General features: G+C 40.7%; 1 protein-coding gene across 2 annotated transcripts in view; it reads left to right on the top strand.

Moving 5' to 3' along the window:
• LOC126188309 (PAN2-PAN3 deadenylation complex subunit PAN3) overlaps nt 1-22152 on the top strand; it is a 141983-nt gene that overhangs the window by 60890 nt on the left and 58941 nt on the right. The gene's annotated exons all lie outside the window — the stretch shown is intronic.

The following is a 22152-nucleotide window of genomic DNA, read 5'->3' as shown; positions in this document are numbered from 1 at the left end:
GAGTGGTGTAAACAGGGACTGTATTTTTTGATGTCCATAAGGCTAGCTGTTTTAGGATATTGGAAGTTAATCAGACTCCCACCAGACAGTCATTCATCAGACTATACAATATTTCCAAGACACCCGAGAAGACACAAAGGGTGTGTTCAAAAACATTAATAAAACTCGATGCTGCCACTGTCTTCACTTACAAACATCAGTATTTACATTAAACTCAGTTTAAGATAAACACAAGAAGACATAATGTTATAATTTACCACCAATACCCATCAAAAAATTGGCTATTTATACAGGTTGCTCAGTAATTTAAAAAACAAGGGGGGGGGGGGGGGGGGGACTGAAGATGTTGGAATGTATAGAGAAATATTTTGCTTTTACCGCAACCTTTGCAATGTTAGTGTGGCTTGGACGCTGATGTTCAATCCATAGATGTTGCATTGCATGAAATTCGTATTTGGGCAAAGGCTGTTTAGTGCAGATACTGCAAATACAGGCAGTGCATCAGAAGGAAAGAGTTACTCAACATCTGCCCTTCAAGCAGTATCTTCACACAACACATAAAATGTTAGTCGCTGTCAGTTAATATCTAGTTAATATCCTTAACAAAGGAAAGAAAAAAGTAATCTTCTAACCTTCTGAGTGCTGTGAATGTTCTTGCTACTCTTGTGTCGACTGTTTCATTATCATCAGCAGTCTGGCTACTTGTTCATTAAGTGCCTTATTCTCTGTCTGCTATCGGGGAGTGAGTAACCTGCTAGGTCTGCCTCACTCTATGATGAATATCTTCTGGAGCACGTAATGATTATTCTACCTGCTGTCGCTCTGAGACTGTTCAGTGTAGATACTACAAATATATGGCAGTACATTAGTTATAGCTATTTGGAGACTTAGTTTTTGGCTTTGAAGATTCTCTGCATTTGGTTTACTGCACAAACTCACTCTAAAATTGTTTTCTCAGTTAAGAATTACATATTTTCAGTAATATTCAGTAAGATATTATGGCCTATGAAGAAAGCAATGTGCTTCTTCAGGTTCAACAAAGTGGTTCGGTTTTCATTCTTACATGTGGTCCTTGGCACCTGATCATTTTTCAAGGATTGTTCACAGTATTAACTTAAGAAAGAAAGAACAAAAACTAGCACAGCTTTAAGGTGTTTTTGTTGGTCCAATCATCATGTTAGGGAGTTTATAGGAATAAGAGATCCACTGGCCCTCTGTCATCCTACTCTATTACATCAGTGTTTACTGTAAACCACAGTACAAACTTATTCACTCCACTTTGTTGAATATTTTGATGAAAGTTGTTTGGTAACTTAGTAGAAATTGGTCCTTGGGCTACTGCATACTGAGAACTTAGTCAGGGACAGGTAGGTTGTCTACTTATAAGTAGACACTATGCAAACAGTTCTAATAAGGCGCTTGTGTCATCATCCTGTGTGGTAGCTAATCATAGTGTTTCTTTAATTTTGAATCATTTCTTTTGAACTGAATACGGTTGACTGTCCAAAACTGAGCTTTCTTTGGTGCAACAAAGCATAATTTTTAGTTTTTAGTATGTAACTTACGAAATAAACACTGTAGGATACTACTGCAAGTTGTGCTGCATACAGTATGGTGAAGCAGTTAGAATCTGGTATGCTGTGGGCTGCCATTTCAAACCCGAGCACCCATATTTATTTGTCATTTAGTATTTATTAATTCTAAAAGCTTCTTGAAATTTCTAATGTTTACAATATTTATATACTCTTATTATGTTCTATGTTTGTATAAATACATGTACACTCTGTTCAAGAGTTCAGTTGTGTTTCGGCTGTACATTGGTTTTTGTAATACATATGTTTTCAGTGCTAAGTGTTGTACTTCATTGGCAGTCCTGCTTTTGGATTTGCACTATATTCTGGTTACTGCAGTGCAATACAAAATGGCGAACCAACTCGGTTTATCTGGGCTTGCTTAATAACTCTTTCGAAAACTGTTTTGTACGAAAGACTGTGTGCTGGGAAACTCATTATGAGTTTACCATTATAGTTCAAGCTCATGCCCCTGATTAAATTTCTGTAGCTACCTTCTAAGTGAAATAAGCAGTGTTGCCAAGTAATTTTCATTGGTGTCCAAATAATTGCTGAGCGTCAGAAATAGACTATTGTGTGTGATTCTTTTTCAGTGACTCATTGTACACTGTGTTTTTAATTTCTGAGCTGCACACGCCCAATAGATATTCATACGCAGTCAGTGACAGCTAATTTTTTTCGCGTTTTCTCATAATCCCCGAAATTTGGCACAATACACATTGATATATTGCATGTTTTGCATTTGTACATGGCTTCTCAGTACACTTTTTTTAAAAGCAAACTATGCTTCTGCTCATTGGGTATCTTCAAGGGTTCACTCTTTAAGAACATTTGGAAAATGCATCCCAGTAAATGATAGAGGATTCTCATCATCAGAGCTACTTCCTCTGCTAACTTTCCTCTTTTCTGCGGCATGTTCTCTTACCAAAGATTGATGAAAATCTGAAATTGGCATTTTTTGTCTTGTTACTGTTTCATGAAGAGCATGCTGTTTAAAATTCACATGCACATTATGTGGGAAAAGAACGTTCTAAGCCATATAGTGGAGATGTTGAGTCACACACACAGACACAACAAAAGACTGAAGCAAGTAAGCTTTCAGCCAAAAGTGGAGTTTGGACTTGGCAGCCAGAGACAGTAGTCACTGTGAGTTGCATATGTCCGTGTGTGTGTGTGTGTGTGTGTGTGTGTGTGTGTGTGTGTGTGTGTGTGTGTGTGTGTTTTGTCTAATTCAGACAAAGGACTTTAGTTGAAAGTGTACTTGCTTAAAAGTCTTCTTGCTGTGCTTGTCTGTGACTCAACTTCTCCACTGTATGGCGAGTGACTTTCATACAATATTCCATACTGGTTTGACTGAACTCAGTAGCGTGCCAATGTGGTCAACTGCTTTCATAATCCCATACTCAAGTTGTAATCTGTGACTCACAGCAGTCTGTTGATTCTTTCACAACACTGTCAGTCAATATTTTCTGTCTCAAACATTACTGTAGTGTATATATATATATATATATATATATATATATATATATATATATATATATTCCCACATGGAATGTTTCCCTCCCTCTCTCTCTCTCTCTCTCTCTCTCTCTCATATATATATCTCGACTGACATCTCTGCCCAAACTCTTTGTCTTTAAATATGTCTGCTTGTGTCTGTATATGTGTGGATGGATATGTGTGTGTGTGCGAGTGTGTACCCGTCCTTTTTTCCCCCTAAGGTAAGTCTTTCCGCTCCCGGGACTGGAATGACTCCTTACCCTCTCCTTTAAAACCCACATCCTTTCGTCTTTCCCTCTCCTTCCCTCTTTCCTGATGAGGCAACAGTTTGTTGCGAAAGCTTGAATTTTGTGTGTATGTTTGTGTTCGTTTGTGTGTCTGTCGACCTGCCAGCACTTTCATTTGGTAAGTCACATCATCTTTGTTTTTAGATATATTTTTCCTTCGTGGAATGTTTCCTTCTTTTATATATATATATATATATATATATATATATATATATATATATATATATGATATGAATATATGTCTGTGTATATGAGGATGGATATGTGTGTGTGTGCGAGTGTATACCTGTCCTTTTTTCCCTCCTTTTTTCCCCCTAAGGTAAGTCTTTCCGCTCCCGGGATTGGAATGACTCCTTACCCTCTCCCTTAAAACCCAAATCCTTTTGTCTTTCCCTCTCCTTCCCTCTTTCCTGACGAGGCAACCATTGGTTGCGAAAGCTAGATTTTGTGTGTATGTTTGTGTTTGTCTGTGTGTCTATCGACCTGCCAGCGCTTTTGTTTGGTAAGTCTCATCATCTTTCTTTTTAAATATATATATATATATATATATATATATATATATATATATATATATATATGGTTATAATAGAAGGAAACATTGTCTGCTTGTGTCTGTATATGTGTGGATGGATATGTGTGCGTGTGCGAGTGTATACCCGTCCTTTTTTCCCCCTAAGGTAAGTCTTTCCGCTCCCGGGACTGGAATGACTCCTTACCCTCTCCCTTAAGACCCACATCCTTTCGTCTTTTCCTCTCCTTCCCTCTTTCCTGATGAGGCAACAGTTTGTTGCGAAAGCTTGAATTTTGTGTGTATGTTTGTGTTTGTTTGTGTGTCTATCGACCTGCCAGCGCTTTTGTTTGGTAAGTCTCATCATCTTTCTTTTTAAATATATATATATATATATATAAGTGCTGGCAGGTCGACAGACACACAAACGAACACAAACATACACACAAAATTCAAGCTTTCGCAACAAACTGTTGCCTCATCAGGAAAGAGGGAAGGAGAGGGAAAGACGAAAGGATGTGGGTTTTAAGGGAGAGGGTAAGGAGTCATTCCAGTCCCGGGAGCGGAAAGACTTACCTTAGGGGGAAAAAGGGACGGGTATACACTCGCACACACACACATATCCATCCACACATATACAGACACAAGCAGACATATTTAAAGACAAAGAGTTTGGGCAGAGATGTCAGTCGAGGCAGAAGTGCAGAGGCAAAGATGTTGATGAATGACAGGTGAGGTATGAGTGGCGGAAATTTGACATTAGCGGAGATTGAGGCCTCTCTTCCCGTTATCCACCAGGCCTCAATCTCCTCTAATGTCAAATTTCCGCCACTCATACCTCACCTGTCATTCATCAACATCTTTGCCTCTGCACTTCTGCCTCGACTGACATCTCTGCCCAAACTCTTTGTCTTTAAATATGTCTGCTTGTGTCTGTATATGTGTGGATGGATATGTGTGTGTGTGCGAGTGTATACCCGTCCCTTTTTCCCCCTAAGGTAAGTCTTTCCGCTCCCAGGACTGGAATGACTCCTTACCCTCTCCCTTAAAACCCACATCCTTTCGTCTTTCCCTCTCCTTCCCTCTTTCCTGATGAGGCAACAGTTTGTTGCGAAAGCTTGAATTTTGTGTGTATGTTTGTGTTCGTTTGTGTGTCTGTCGACCTGCCAGCACTTTCATTTGGTAAGTCACATCATCTTTGTTTTTAGGTATATTTTTCCTTCGTGGAATGTTTCCTTCTATTATAACTATATATATATATATATATATATATATATATATATATATATATATATATATATATATATATTTAAAAAGAAAGATGATGAGACTTACCCAACAAAAGTGCTGGCAGGTCGATAGACACACAAATAAACACAAACATACACACAAAACTCTAGCTTTCGCAACCAACGGTTGCCCCGTCAGGAAAGAGGGAAGGGGAGGGAAAGACGAAAGGATGTGGATTTTAAGGGAGAGGGTAAGGAGTCATTCAAATCCCGGGAGCGGAAAGACTTACCTTAGGGGGAAAAAAGGACGGGTATACACTAGCGCGCGCGCGCACACACACATCCATCCACACATACAGAGACACAAGCAGACAAATTCAGAGGCCTCTGCTTGTGTCTATACATGTGCGGACGGACACGTGTGTGTGTGTGTGTGTGTGTGTGTGTGTGTGTGTGTGTGTGTGAGACACAAGCAGACATTTGTAAAGACAAAGAGTTTTGGCAGAGATGTCAGTCAAGGCGGAAGAACAGAGGCAAAGATGTTGGAAGACAGGTGAGGTATGAGCGGCAGTAACTTGAAATTAGTGGAGGTTGAGGCCTGGCGGATAACGAGAGGAGAGGATATACTGAAGGGCAGGTTCCCATCTCCGGAGTTGTGACAGGTTGGTGTTAGTGGGAAGAATCCAGATAACACGGACGGGTTAACACTGTGACAAGAATTGCTGGCCGTGCACCAAGGCTTGTTTAGCCACAAGGTGATCCTCATTACCAACAAACAATGTGTGCCTGTGTCCATTCATGCGAATGGACAGTTTGTTGCTGGTCATTCCCACATAGAAAGCTTCACAGTGTAGGCAGGTCAGTTGGTAATTCACGTGGGTGCTTTCATATGTGGCTCTGCCTTTGATCGTGTACAGCTTCCGGGTTACACGACTGGAGTAGGTGGTGGTGGGAGGGTGCATGGGACAGGTTTTACACCTGGGGCGGTTACAAGGGTAGGAGCCAGAGGGTAGGGAAGGTGGTTTGGGGATTTCATAGGGATGGACTAAGAGGTTACGAAGGTTAGGTGGACGGCAGAAAGACACTCTAGGTGGAGTGGGGAGGATTTCATGAAGGATGGATCTCATTTCAGGGCAGGATTTGAGGAAGTCATATCCCTGCTGGAGAGCCACATTCAGAGTCTGATCCAGTCCCGGAAAGCATCCTGTCACAAGTGGGGCACTTTTCTAGTTCTTCTGTGGAAGGTTCTGGGCTTGAGGGGATGAGGAAGTGGCTCTGGTTATTTGCTTCTGTACTAGGTCGGGAGGGTAGTTGCGGGATGCGAAAGCTGTTTTCAGATTGTTAGTGTAATGGTTCAGGGATTCCGGACTGGAGCAGATTCATTTGCCACAAAGACCTAGGCTGTAGGGGAAGGAGCATTTGCTATGGAATGGGTGGCAGCTGTCATAATGGAGGTACTGTTGCTTGTTGGTGGGTTTGATGTGGACGGACATGTGAAGCTGGCCATTGGACAGATGGAGGTCAACGTCAAGGAAGGTGGCATGGGATTTAGAGTAGGACCAGGTGAATCTGATGGAACCAAAGGAGTTGAGGTTGGAGAGGAAATTCTGGAGTTCTTCTTCACTGTGGGTCCAGATCATGAAGATGTCATCAATAAATCTGTACCATGCTTTTTGGTTGGCAGGCCTAGGTAACCAAGAAGGCTTCCTCTAAACGACCCACGAATAGGTTGGCGTACGAGGGGGCCGTCCTGGTACCCATGGCTGTTCCCTTTAATTGTTGGTATGTCTGGCCTTCAAAATTGAAGAAGTTGTGGGTCAGGATGAAGCTGGCTAAGGTAATGAGGAAAGAGGTTTTAGGTAAGGTGGCAGGTGATCGGCGTGAAAGGAAGTGCTCCATTGCAGCGCGGCCCTGGACGTGCGGAATATTTCTGTATAAGGAAGGAGTTAGCCTTTCCTCCAAACCTCTCTCCCAATCCGAAACCTCTGTCCTATCCAAAGGCCTCACCTTCAGCCCCACTTCCAGATTCAACCAAACAACTCTTGTCAAAGATTTACTGTCCTACACTCGTATTCTCTGCTGGAAATATCACTTTGCCACGAAGAAAAATGATCCAAATCCTACTCGTAATGATCCAAATCCCCAAGACACTATCCAGATTGAACCCTGCCTGGAACAGTTCCATCCTCCGTCACAGCGGAACCCACCTCCTCTTCCTCAAAATCACCCTCTCCAAACCTACCAGGGTTTTCTGACTTCCAGCCTTGCCTCTCAATCCTTCTTAAAAAACCTTAATCCTACTCCCAACATCACCACTGCTGAAGCCCAGGCTATCTGTGATCTGAAGGCTGACCAATCCATCATCATTCTTGTGGCGGACAAGGGTTTCACGACCGTGGTACTTGATCGTCGGGAGTATGTGGCTGAGGGACTGTGTCAGCTTTCAGACAACACCACATACAAAGTTTGCCAAGGTAATCCCATTCCTGATGTCCAGGCGGAGCTTCAAGGAATCCTCAGAACCTTAGGCCCCCTACAAAACCTTTCACCTGACTCCATCAAACTCCTGACCCCACCGACACCCCACACCCCTACCTTCTACCTTCTTCCTAAAACTCACAAACCCAATCATCCCGGCCGCCCCATTGTAGCTGGTTACCAAGCCCTCACAGAACGTATCTCTGCCTACGTAGATCAACACCTTCAACCCATTACATGCAGTCTCCCATCCTTCATCAAAGACACCAACCACTTTCTCGAACGCCTGGAATCCTTACCCAATCCATTACCCCCGGAAACCGTCCTTGTAACCTTTGATGCCACTTCCTTACACACAAATATACCGCACGTCCAGGGCCTCGCTGTGATGGAGCACATCCTTTCACGCCGATCACCTGCCACCCTACCAAAATCCTCTTTCCTCATTACCTGACCCACAACTTCTTCACTTTTGAAGGCCAGACATACCAACAATTAAAGGGAACAGCCATGGGTACCAGGATGGCCCCCTTCTACGCCAACCTATTCATGGGTTGCTTAGAGGAAGCCTTCTTGGTTACCCAAGCCTGCCAACCCAAAGCGTGGTACAGATTTATTGATGACATCTTCATGATCTGGACTCACAGTGAAGAACAACTCCAGAATTTCCTCTCCAACCTCAACTCCTTTGGTTCCATCAGATTCACCTGGTCCTACTCCAAATCCCATGCCACCTTCCTTGACGTTGACCTCCATCTGTCCAATGGCCAGCTTCACATGTCCGTCCACATCAAACCCACCAACAAGCAACAGTACCTCCATCATGACAGCTGCCACCCATTCCACATCAAACGGTCCCTTCCCTACAGCCTAGGTCTTCGTGGCAAACGAATCTGCTCCAGTCCGGAATCCCTGAACCATTACATTAACAACCTGAAAACAGCTTTCCCATCCCACAACTACCCTCCAAACCTGGTACAGAAGCAAATAACCAGAGCCACTTCCTCATCCCCTCAAGCCCAGAACCTCCCACAGAGGAACTACAAAAGTGCCCCACTTGTGACAGGATACTTTCCGGTACTGGATCAGACTCTGAATGTGGCTCTCCAGCAGGGATACGACTTCCTCAAATCCTGCCCTGAAATGAGATCCATCCTTCATGAAATCCTCCCCACTCCACCAAGAGTGTCTTTCCGCCGTCCACCTAACCTTTGTAACCTCTTAGTTCATCCCCATGAAATCCCCAAACCACCTTCCCTACCCTCTGGCTTCTACCCTTGTAACCGCCCCCACTGTAAAACCTGTCCCATACACCCTCCCACCACCACCTACTCCAGTCGTGTAACCCGGAAGGTGTACACGATCAAAGGCAGAGTCACGTGTGAAATCACCCATGTGAATTACCAACTGACCTGCCTACACTGTGAAGCTTTCTATGTGGGAATGACCAGCAACAAACTGTCCATTCGTATGAATGGACACAGGCAGACAGTGTTTGTTTTGTAATGAGGATCACCCTGTGGCTAAACATGCGTTGGTGCACGGCCAGCACATCTTGGCATAGTGTTACACCGTCCGGGTTATCTGGATACTTCCCACTAACACCAACCTGTCAGAACTCCGGAGATGGGAACTTGCCCTTCAGTATGTCCTCTCTTCTCGTTATCCGCCAGGCCTCAACCTCCGCTAATTTCAAGTTGCCACCGCTCATACCTCACCTGTCTTTCAACATCTTTGCCTCTGTACTTCCGCATCGACTGACATTTCTGCCGAAACTCTTTGCCTTTACAAATGTCTGCTTGTGTCTGTGTATGTGCAGTTGGATATGGGTGTGTGTGCGAGTGTGTACCTGTCCTTTTTTCCCCCTAAGGTAAGTCTTTCCGCACCCGCGATTGGAATGACTCCTTACCCTTTCCTTTAAAACCCACATCCTTTTGTCTTTCCGTCTCCTTCCCTCTTTCCTGATGAAGCAACCGTTGGTTGGGAAAACTTGAATTTTGTGTGTATGTTTGTGTTTGTTTGTGTGTCTATCAACCTGCCAGCGCTTTTGTTTGGTAAGTCACATCATCTTTGTTTATGTGTCTCTGTGTGTGTGTGTGTGTGTGTGTGTGTGTGTGTGTGTGTGTGTGTGTGTGTGTGTTCTTGTTCTTAGCTAACATAGTATCAGTGAACATAATCTGGATTTCTCCTTGTTTCAATTTGTGCTATACTTTTTGGCATGTTGTGCCTGTTCCTATGAACAGTGCCACATGATGATGATCCATGGTTAAGAACCCAGAGGAACAGTCCAGGCTTGAATACCAGTTGTCAGGATAGTGTGTCCCCATTCTAAATGTGTTTTATTGATTGTTGCATCTATGTTACCAGTTTTTCCCAAATTGATGAAGAACTACTTTATTGGAACAGAATATGCTGTTTTGAAAGATAATTTCCCATTTAACAACAATGGGCTTTCATTAGTGCAGGACTTTCCATGTGGTTGAAATGCACTCTGGAATGCTGTATGAATTTTGTAGAGTTTTCGTAATTTTGGATAATCAGTGTCCTTAGTTACTGCTAGAGCTGTCACTAAACTGAAGCATTTTCATAATTGACCAAAAATGGTGTGTGGATATAATTTTGCCAAGAACTGAAGTGTTCAAGAGCATGTCTCGAGATCAGTAGTCACTAATTTTTAACATAGCCGTGAACAGGCACAAATATTAATGAAGGAACACAGTTCCTGGGATCTCATTCTTTTCCATCTTGACATTTGAGAATACACTGATTTGGTGTATTTGTCTTGGAGTATTCATAAATTGTATTGGTTTCGTCTGCTACAGCTTTAATCAGATTTTTTGTTATAGTTATCAGGAAAAATGCCACTATCCCAGCTTGCGTCTTGAAGCTGGTTTGGCAAGTGCCTACAGAAAGTGATGAAAAACAGATGCACTAGGTCAGAACTTTTACTGTGAGATTCTTCCAAAGAGTCACGACCATTAGTGCTGTCAGTGACTTCATTCTCACAATCGTATATATTTAGAATCTCCCAAAGTCTATGATTTCTTCCTCTATACAACCACAGTGGCATGCCTTTTTCTTTACAGAAGAGAATCTTGGTTAACAACGAGTAACTAAAAATGAAGATCAAAACAGCACCACTAGGTCAGAGCAGCTAACTGAAAGGCTCTGAGCTTCAGAGTCGAAACTAAGATGATGAGTATGTGATTTTCAATATGTAACTTTTCCAAAATTTCAAAACCAGCAGCCACATTACTATCCATCAAAGTCGAAAATCTCCTTTTTTTCTATTTTTCTAATTGATGCAACTTGGGTTTTCACCATTTCCAGCAATGAAATTCACAGTAATAGTGATTTAATGCTTACATATTTTGCTGACTTTCATCAAGTAAAACAGTTTTTTTGTTTCTGAATGTCAGTGTATTTTTGTTACACACACATGTGTACAAACATCTTGCTTGGAGGGTAGCTAAGCTCATACTAACTGCCTTACATAAATTTTTATCTTTTCCTTTGTGAACATTATCATCTTGCATGTCCACGGAAGTAAATCATAATGGAATACTTTGAGACCTTCCATGAGACTACATACGGCACTAGTGGCTCCAAAACGGCATGCTGTGACGTAGGGTTGTCCACTGTCGAGTTCCAACAGCCGCACGTCGCCCAAGGAGTACCTCAAATAAATAATAAAAATACAAAACAAATATCTGAATATATATGGGATGTCATCTACATGCTAATAACAACTTTAAGGACTACTTCCGTTCCACTTGATTATTATTCCATTCAGCATCTGAACCAGACTACAAAGTGGACTGTTGTGCCTATATGCAACTCAGCATCTCTGCTATATGGTGAGTGGCAACTTTCCTTCTCAAAATATTGTTACATTCCATCCTGGATTTTCCATTGTATAATTAAGCTAACCATATGTGGAAAGGGATACAGACCAAATCATATTATTATTCGGAAAATTCCAAACTATACTAATGCCCTTTGTACAAAATCTGTACCATATTAATGTTACCACATAGAAAACAATACGAACTCTTACCAGCTGTCAACATTTAGTAAATCAAGCCTACAAAATCCCTCTACAAGAATGAAGAAACTCGTGCACCAGTCACCTTAATCTGAAAACATGAGGGCACTGACACAGTCATTAATTTAGAGCATGGCTCTCATAGGAGAAAACTCCCAGAGAATGTTCACCTGGAGCATTTCTAGTACTAACTTTACATTTCTAGTAATTCTTCTATGTGAACTAAATTCCAACAAGTGATTGGTGCTTCCGTGCAACCAGGAAAAAGATACTGCCCCACAAAGAGGAAATAAAGTACTAAGACCATGGTAATTATATGCAGTCTCTCCAAGAGTCTATTCCTTTACACTACACCAATATATTCCACTATTGGTCTTTGCCCATTAAAGGTGGTTCCAAGGCCACAATGTTAAATGATGATACAACTCTGTATTATTCTCCCCAAGTGCCCAACCATGGTTTGAGACTCAAGATACTTCAGTGCACAAAATTTTGAGGTTGTTTCTCTAGTCTTTATACTTTTGTCTACTGACTTACAAACAATTGTACATCTTGTGTGCTAAAGATTTCCTTGATATTTCCAGTGGTGGAATTAGCCAGCATCTTTGCATTGGGGTTTGACATACTGATAACTACAAAGGGTGCTACATACAGGGTGTTACAAAAAGGTATGGCCAAACTTTCAGGAAACATTCCTCACACACAAATAAAGAAAAGATGTTATGTGGACATGTGTCCGGAAACGCTTAATTTCCATGTTAGAGTTCATTTTAGTTTCGTCAGTATGTACTGTACTTCTTCGATTCACCACCAGTTGGCCCAATTGAAGGAAGGTAATGTTGACTTCGGTGCTTGTGTTGACATGCGACTCATTGCTCTACAGTACTAGCATCAAGCACAACAGTACGTAGCATCAACAGGTTAGTGTTCATCACGAATGTGGTTTTGCAGTCAGTGCAATGTTTAGAAATGCAGAGTTGGCAGATGCCCATTTGATGTATGGATTAGCATGAGGCAATAGCCGTGGCACAGTACGTTTGTATCGAGACAGATTTCCAGAACGAAGGTGTCCCGACAGGAAGACGTTCGAAGCAATTGATCGGTGTCTTAGGGAGCACGGAACATTCCAGCCTATGACTCGCGACTGGGGAAGACCTAGAACAACGAGGACACCTGCAATGGACGAGGCAATTCTTTGTGCAGTTGACGATAACCCTAATGTCAGCGTCAGAGAAGCTGCTGCTGTACGAGGTAATCTTGACCACATCACTGTATGGAGAGTGCTACCGGGAGAACCAGTTGTTTCCGTACCATGTACAGTGTGTGCAGGCACTATCAGCAGCTGATTGGCCTCCACGGGTACACTTCTGCGAATGGTTTATTCAACAATGTGTCAATCCTCATTTCACTGCAAATGTTCTCTTTGCGGATGAGGCTTCATTCCAACGTGATCAAATTGTAAATTTTCACAATCAACATGTGTGGGCTGACGAGAATCCGCATGCAATTGTGCAATCACGTCATCAGCACAGATTTTCTGTGAACGTTTGGGCAGGCATTGTTGGTGATGTCTTGATTGGGCCCCATGTTCTTCCACCTACGCTCAATGGAGCACATTATCATGATTTCATACGGGCTACTCTACCTGTGCTGCTAGAACATGCGCCTTTACAAGTACGATACAACATGTGGTTCATGCACGATGGAGCTCCTGCTCATTTCAGTCGAAGTGTTCGTACGCTTCTCAACAACAGTTTCGTTGACCGATGGATTGGTAGAGGCGGACCAATTCCATGGCCTCCACGCTCTCCTGAACTCAACCCTCTTGACTTTCATTTATGGGGGCATTTGAAAGCTCTTGTCTACGCAACCCCGGTACCAAATGTAGAGACTCTTCGTGCCCGTATTGTGGACGGCTGTGGTACAATACCCCATTCTCCAGGGCTGCATCAGCACATCAGGGATTCCATGCGACAGAGGGTGGATGCATGTATCCTCGCTAATGGAGGACATTTTGAACATTTCCTGTAACAAAGTGTTTGAAGTCACGCTGGTACATTCTGTTGCTGTGTGTTTCCTTTCCATGATTAATGTGATTTGAAGAGAAGTAATAAAATGAGCTCTAACATGGAAAGTAAGCGTTTCCGGACACATGTCCACATAACATATTTTCTTTCTTTGTGTGTGAGGAATGTTTCCTGAAAGTTTGGCCGTACCTTTCTGTAACACCCTATATAATGGATAGAATTTTTCCATTACTTTCTCAGTTAAAAGTAACCTATGACTTTTAACAGGAACTAAGTTTCCCAATCTGCATTTTACATGGTCCCATGCTCCCATCTTCTCTCTCTCCCTCTCTCTCTCTCTCTCTCTCTCTCTCTCTCTCTCTCTCTCTCTCTCTCTCTCTCCCTCTCTCTCCCCCTCCCCTCTCTCTCTCTCTCTCTCTCTCTCTCTCTCTCTCTCTCTCTCTCCCCCCCCCCCTCTCCCCCCCCCCTCTCTCTCTCTCTCTCTCTCTCTCCCCCCCCCCCCTCCCCAGTAAATATTTCTTAATATTTGTTTTCTGTATCATCTTCATTCAAAGGCCAGTGTACTCATTATAGAAGTGGTTGTCCCTCAGGCTGCCATCCTACTACTTTTGTAGGCTTGAGTTTTGTAACTGAATTGGGCAAGTCATTCAGCCACCTCTCAGATTTCTCAATCATTTCTACTCACTTGGAATGCTTAATTAGACAATAGGGTCTGCAGTCATCCTAGTTCACTTACTGGATTTCCCTGTTATCCTAAAATATTGATCCCTCAATTTGTCTATTACAATATTTGCGTAGCACTTTTTGAAAGGATATACACTACCTGTCAAAAATGTGAAGCACCCAGAAGACATGTCAGTGTAACTTCATAAACTTGTATACCATCAGTGGATATCTCAGTGACTAGAGTTGTAATTTTCTGTGACATATAGAATGGCCAACACAGTGCTTTAGTGTTTCTCGTGTACAGTTTTGTTACCAGGCTTGTCATGGTACATAAGGGGTGTGAACAGTGTCAGATGCCGAGTGATCACTGTGAAGGAGATAGAGCTGCTGCATACTTGAGTGAGACAGCATTTTCAGTACCTAATAGACTTTCAAAAGAACCTCTTTGTGCTGTCCATGTAGCTGGATAATCGAAGTGTGCAGTATCCAGATTTATGGGACATTTGAATGTGAGAGCGGCCCAGTATTGGACTGCAAAGGAGTGTTAGGGAAGGCATAATCATTGACAAGTTTACAGTTTACACATCAGAACACCACAAGTGAGGGTCATCATGTTGTGCACCAAACACAGTGCAGCCCCATCACATTCACACTTGCCCTCCGAGAACTCCCTATAACATTCTGTCTCATCCTGCACTATTGGTCAGAGACTGACAAGGAGGAGGAGGACTGTGCAGTTACTGTCCCATTCTTAGGCTGCCATTAACATAACACAAATGACTGTGTTTGAAGTGGTGTCATGGCCGGAAAGTATCGAGTACTGATGAGTGATATAACATAGTATCACAAGTGAATCACGATTCTGCTCTAACCTGGATAACAATCATCGGCGAGTGTGGTGGTGACCTGGGAAGCGGTCCCATTCTTCCAGTGTTTTGAAGAGGCAGGATAGTGTTATTGCTTTTGTCATGGTGAGGAGAACCATTGGGAATGACTTCAGGGAGCAGTTGGTAGTGATTGAAGAAACTGTAATGGGGTCTCTCAGACGTGATCCATCATTGTTTGTTACTTCTCAAGGGGCAGTATTGTGGCACAATTTTTCAACATGATAATGCTCGTACACATATGGCATGTGTATCTATGAGCTGTCTGTGTGGCAAGCGATCCTCTAAGATCAGTATCTGATAGGACATACATGAGACTAGCTCACTCATCAATACCCTCTCAGTGCCAGTATCCAGGATACTAAGAAAGAGTTACAACAGTTGTGGGTCATCTTGCCTCAGGAGAAAATACAACTACTTTATGACGCAACTGAATCAGTATATACATCCAGAAAACAGGTGGTGCAACATCATACTGATAAGTGGGCTTATACTGGAAAGTTCTTTGTAAATCTGATACAATACCATAATCACTGATGTAACATCACATACCCTGTCAACCTGTGAAGTTTAATTTAATTTCCTCTTCCCCTTTTTGACAGGCACATAGTTCCATGAATGTAAACCAACTTTGAACTATCGTGAAAACATGCCATTCCTCACCGGGCATGAGACAGTGGACACAGTGTGTCCACAGCCACAAGATCTCAAAGGCCTTCTGGTATTATTGGATCTAAAATAGTATGTAAAATGTGAAGTAACTACTTTCAATTTTTGAAGTTGCTCCAGGTTCTCAGTATTTTGTTTACTATTCCAGAAGTATTCATACAGTAATAATGTTTTGTCATATGCAGTGCAATAGTTAACAGAAATGTAGTTTATGCTCTACCAAATCTCTGTTGCAATCAGTCAGTCATGACTAGGTCTGAATTACCCCCTGTTGCTCTTAATCTTTTTCTAATTGCACTGTGTTCCCTAGAATGTCCTGTCCTGATTTAATTGTATGTAAATGCTCAACTTTGCTTTCTAACCATTCTATCACTAAGCTGAGACAATCAACTAAATCTTGCCCATGTTTTAATCCTGTTGCCACCATGTTTTCTAATCTGTTCATCATCACATTTTCTTGAGAATTTAAATCAAGCAGCTTATCATCTATGTTAAAAAAATGTTCCAACTATTTTAGAAAATCTTTTGACCATTTTAGATCATCTGTTGTCTATCGAGAAAATCAATGTCTGTATATGTTTTAGGTGTGAAAACAAATGTGTAATTGTTTTGAATGCTTCATTTCCCTTAATGAGAGCCACAGTCGCCAATCTACTCACAAGTCACAATTAGAAAGAGTTTCGGAAATGGCATTGACAGTAGTTACGAAGGTACTAACAGTAAATGATACATACATCTTTTATCTAAATTGCACATAAACCAATTAAATTCATTTAGCAAACTCTGTATAAATTGTAATTCTCCTAACGTGCTCACTGTATGAATTGAACGGCAAATTAATAAAACATTGCACAATTTTGAAACCGAACTCACTGGATTTTGATGAGGCGAACCCCAATTAAAGTTTACGTAGGCCATGCACACTGCTTACTTGTAGGGGTTGTGTTAGCTCAACTGTTGCTGGATATCCACTGTTCCGGTTGCCCCCGCTGTTTCCAACGGTTGGGTGCAAAGTGGTGCTACACACAGGTATAGTGCACTAACTACGCTCTCTGTTGTCACTTCCCAGAAAATGAGCTACTCACTTGTCAAACAGGTAGTCCATATGAAGCTTCTGTATGTAGCTCTGACTTTCACCTTTTGAATTCTTCATAGGTCAAGACCATTCCAAATTGTATTAATTTCCCATAAAATCTTCTTTATATTTAGTATTGGCCAATAAATATTGAGAAACAATGGTTATTAATTTTTACTCTAACTGTTGAATGTCTTGACTACTACTTGTTGTTTGCTTTCACTATGAAAAATTCACACTTATATGTTGTGTGAAAGCAATAATAATTATTTTAGGAATGTTTAAAGTTCAAAGATGAAACATTAGTTAACTTACTGATGATGCTTCAGTTAAGTGTTAGTTTGACTTCCAATCAATGCTGATTCCTAGTCACTGTAAACATCATATATACATAACTAAGATGTCAGTGAATGACAGAATTCCAATATCCTGTTAAATAACCCACCAACTCACTTTTATAAGGAAACTATTTGTCCAATATTCACGTTTATAATAAAATTCAAAATGGTCATGAGTCTTTAGTTCTTTATATATTGTAGAGTTGCTCAGCTTCAAACACTGTACAATAGTGCTTCCCTGCATAACATTGTAGTCTGAATTATTCTGCTTGTCACAGCTTCAATTTTCTTCACCATTTTTGTGATATGAAAGGTGATTCTGAGCCTCAGATAGAAGCTAAAATGATTATTATTTTATTTTCAGTATGCCACTTCTCCTTTCTGAAGTTTCGAAACTATCAGCCATATAGTATCCATCAAATTCCTACTACTTCCCTTTTTGTAATTTTGTTTCACTGGTTGCTGCAGCTATTCTGTCAAACTTTCCAATAAAAAGTGAGTAAAATAATTCATCTGTTTCTGAGTATTGAAGTACTTTTATTACAGAAATGTGAGTGCAAACATCCTGTCTGGGTAGTGACTAGGCTCATCCTAATAGCTTTACACATTCTTTTTTTCCATTAACATTGTTACCCTGCACATCCACGGTAATACATAGTAGCGGAGTGGAGTACTTCACTTTGAGGTCTTACTTGCCACTCCATATGATGTTAGTAGCTCCATGCAGCATCTGCAGTGATGTAGAGATTTCTGCTGTCAAATTCCATATGCCAAACCCCACCCAAGGAGTCCTTCAATCAAATAATAAAAATACAAAAAATATCTGAACATCTATAGGAATCATCTGTGTCCCATTTAATTATTGTTAAAATTATGATGAGAATAGGGAACATGGTCATTTATAGATGAAGAGGGTACAGAAATTTTCACACCTTTAATGCTTATGACAAAATTCTTGAATTTAATTCTATACCCTCCCAAAATGCAAACAGGGAATCTAATTGAGCTGTCCTAACGTTGAACAGCTGGTAGGCACTTCAGGAGCAAATTTGGCTCTGCATGTAATTATGTCCAGAGCACAAAGGGATTGGTGAGGTAATGTGCCTAAACACAACTAAAGCGAATCAGAACAGGAGCAGCAGTTTAACATGTCCAGAGTCATCAGCGGGTTAACGGATAACATGCCATGTTGGATTTCATGTTAATTGGGTGGCTGATTAGCTGGCCAATAAATGTATTTCACCATAGGAAGCAAAATGTCACCACTATCTTGCTGCTCTATAAGAAAACTAATATGAGGTATGTTAAAAAAATTCTGGAATTTTGTCCACAAAATTTTTCTACACTTACCTTGTGCATGATCTCCTTTGAAATACTCTCCTTCACTATTGATACACTGCTCCCAATGCTGTTTCCACTTCCGCAAGCAGTCTTTGTGTGTTGCTTTCTGGATCGTGCTAAGTGCCATCTGCACATTTTCTTTTATCTCGTATATTGTTGCAAGTCTTCAACCTTTCAACAGGTTTTCCAACTTTGTAAGTAAAAAAGTCTGCAGGGGCCAGTTCTGGAGGATACGGTGGATGAGGAAGCACAGTGAATTCATTTTTTGTGCAATAGTCATGCACCAACTGGGATGAATGTGCGGGTGCATTATTGTGATGTAAGAGCCATGAATTGTGTTGCCACATTGCAGGCTGTTTGCTTTTCACCTATTCTTGCAGGTGTCGCAACACGTCCAGATAGTATCATCAATTAACAGTGTGTTCCTGTGGCATAAATTCATGATGAACTAAGCCTTCAGAGTCAAAGAAAACTGTCAGTATGGCTTTGACATTTGACCTGATCTGACGAGGCGTTTTTGATCTTGGAGAAACTTTCCTGACTCATTGTGAAGACTGAACCTTGGTCTCAACATCATAACCGTGGAACCACATCTCATCACCAGTTATGATTCTGTTAAGAAACATCTCATTCTCATTTGCGCGATCCAAAAGCACTTCACAAATTGCAAGGCAAAGGTCTTTCTGGTCTTGACTCGTGAGCCATGGGACAAACTTGGCAGCAACACTATGCATTCCAAGATACTGTATCAGGATTTCATGACATGACCCAGCTGAAATGTTACATTCTTCTGCAATCTCTCAGACAGTTAGTCTTTGATTGGCATGCACAGTTTTGTTGAAATTCCTGATATGAGTGTTGTCGGTAGATGTTGAAGGGTATCTTGAACGAGGGTCATCTTTAACTTCCCTCCAGCCATTTTTAAACTGTGTGAACTGTTCATAACACCAAGTGTGGCTTAAGCACTCATCAAAGCAGGCTTCTTGCATCATTTGGTGTGTCTATTTAAAGGTTTTCTTGCAGACATGTTGCTCCTCTAACTCTGCCATCTCAAAATTCACAAACTGTCACACACAACATTCTACACAATACAGCCCTGAACAATAACTAACAGACATAAAACAATGAAACTTCAAGCAGTTACACATTTTACACAGGCTTGTGCAGGGATGCTGCCCACATGACACTCCAACACATCATTGGCTCGAAATTACAAATCTTCTGGAACTTTTTGATCATACCTCGTAAATGAAAAATTTTTGAAAGGATTGCGTAGAATATCCTACATAGAATGTCTTACAATGCAGATTTAAAGTCATGGTTACTTTCCTTGCTGAAGAATTTGCATCCGATATCTGTGTCCATCATCCAGATAAGTATTTTGTAATAAATAAGGCTTCATTATGAACTTGCAAGATTTTCTAAGTTTATTACATCATAGAATATATAAATTAGGTCACTGTATCGGGAGACGAAAAAATGAATTTCTCTGTACTAGTGTTAGTACATGTTAACTAAATCTTAATACTGATATGACTTATGTGATTCATGCTGTAGATAAATATTCCATTTAACATCTGATGGTCTTTCCTCATTGAGCCATAAATAACACTGGAACAATATAAGTGCAACATAAACTTCGTTTGTGGTAGTGACTGACTTGATACACTGTATGTGAAAGAGAGGCACAAAACTCTTGCATGAATTCAGCATAGCGGGCAAGGATGGAGTTAAGTGCAACAAAGGGAGCTGCACTGTAACTTTATGAAATATATGAATCTCAGACTGGAGTTTTATATGGCTCCTCTCCCAGCTTTAAACACAGTTTTGTGTACAGCACTATATATGACCTGAAGTGCACTGAATGTGAAGTACTAAGTGACTACATTTTTCGCTGCAAATGTGGTTGTTAAGTAATTTCAAAGTACCATAATATCTGTGTACCTTATTGAGAAGATATTCCACTCATTATCAAGCTATGATGTATTATAAGATGCCGGTGACCTTTTTTTACTCAAATAATTTCCTCAGAAATTCTTGATAAGGGCTTGGTAATGAATAAAATGTAAAACCAAGAGTAGTTAATTTCAATCTGTTGTGCACCAAGAAACTAACTTTAGAAATTGATGTATCTTTGCTTCTCTGAAATGGAACACATCTGAAATGGAAGAATATGGGAAATTACAGGAGATACAGACACTATTCTCAATGCCATAGAAAGCAAAGTATAAACTTGGTTTGGCTGCCTCCAACGAATGGATGATAACCGATGGGCAAAAGACTCTGAGTGAACTTACCTGAATGAGAAGAATGTGGAAGACCACCTAGAAGATGAATGCAAGATGTTAATGATGATAGATATTTAAGGGGTCTTCATGATGAAGATTGCACAGATGGGAAACTGAAATCTGACAAATGGAAGACAATGATCACTGTAAAAGAGTTGCATATATCATGAAGCCACAAGAAACATAATGTAATCCCATAGTTTTTAGTTCATGCTTCTCTACATGTGAAAATTGTGTGGCCTGTCAGGCTGTGAATGTACTTACTAAATAAGAATGTGATGTCAGAGAAACAAGTGCAGTGCACTTGTGGTTATTTCTACAAATTAATATACTGAAGTAGTGACACTGAAAAATACTGTTTTCTCACGTGACATTGTTCCTTGAAATTTCTGAGATCACCAGATATATCACACTCTGAAAGCGAAAAAATAAATGTGTGCAGTAATTATTGTTTATATAGTTGTAATCCATCAGTCACAATGCAGCAACTGAAATTTTTCTTCCTTTGTTGTGATGAGGCTAGTTTGAAAACTCAATACTGCCTGACAGATAGGATGATTTTTTAACCATACATATTTACTACAGTTGAAAATGGAACTGTTTGAGGACTGTTTTATTTGTAAAATACTGGTACTCGTTTGCCTGTGCCCAAAGTCAGTATTAATGTCATTGGACAATCAGTTTACTTGCTTTATGGTTCATTGTAGTTTATCTTACAAATTCAAACACATTTTAGAGACTAAGATAACAATGTAATGAATGTTATGGTCATATGCACTACTTATTACGTTAGTAATTCTCTACTAATTATCAATCTTGACATGGTTTGCTTGCATGAAATGTAACAAAATGTTGTGTTCACGCAAGAGTTTTTTTTATGTGAACAATACTTCTTACTAATTCCAACATAGTAAGTTTCTATGCAGCACCATTAATTATGAAATGCTGGACAGATCAACAGGCTCAAATCTTAAAAAGTTCTGATGAGTGTCTAAATGCTAGAAACCATTAATAACAGGCATGCTTATGACAGTTTGAGAACCCAAAGGTTGTTTTTCATTTTTAGGTAGCAAACAAGTAGAAAATAGTGGCAAGAAGTTGGAATATGTACAGAAACAGGATGTTGAATGGTATTTAATGTGGTGCGTGAAATGCATGAGAAAATATGCATATGATTTGAGTTAAGGTTTCATTAACATCACTTCTTCTTTCTGCCAGTTTCTTCTGGTTTGCTCCTGGGGAAAAA

This window comes from Schistocerca cancellata, chromosome 5, assembly GCF_023864275.1.
Source record: "Schistocerca cancellata isolate TAMUIC-IGC-003103 chromosome 5, iqSchCanc2.1, whole genome shotgun sequence".
NCBI classification, from domain to species: domain Eukaryota; kingdom Metazoa; phylum Arthropoda; class Insecta; order Orthoptera; family Acrididae; genus Schistocerca; species Schistocerca cancellata.
Note: the sequence above shows the minus strand (reverse complement) of the source record. Positions and strands in the feature narration are given on the sequence as shown.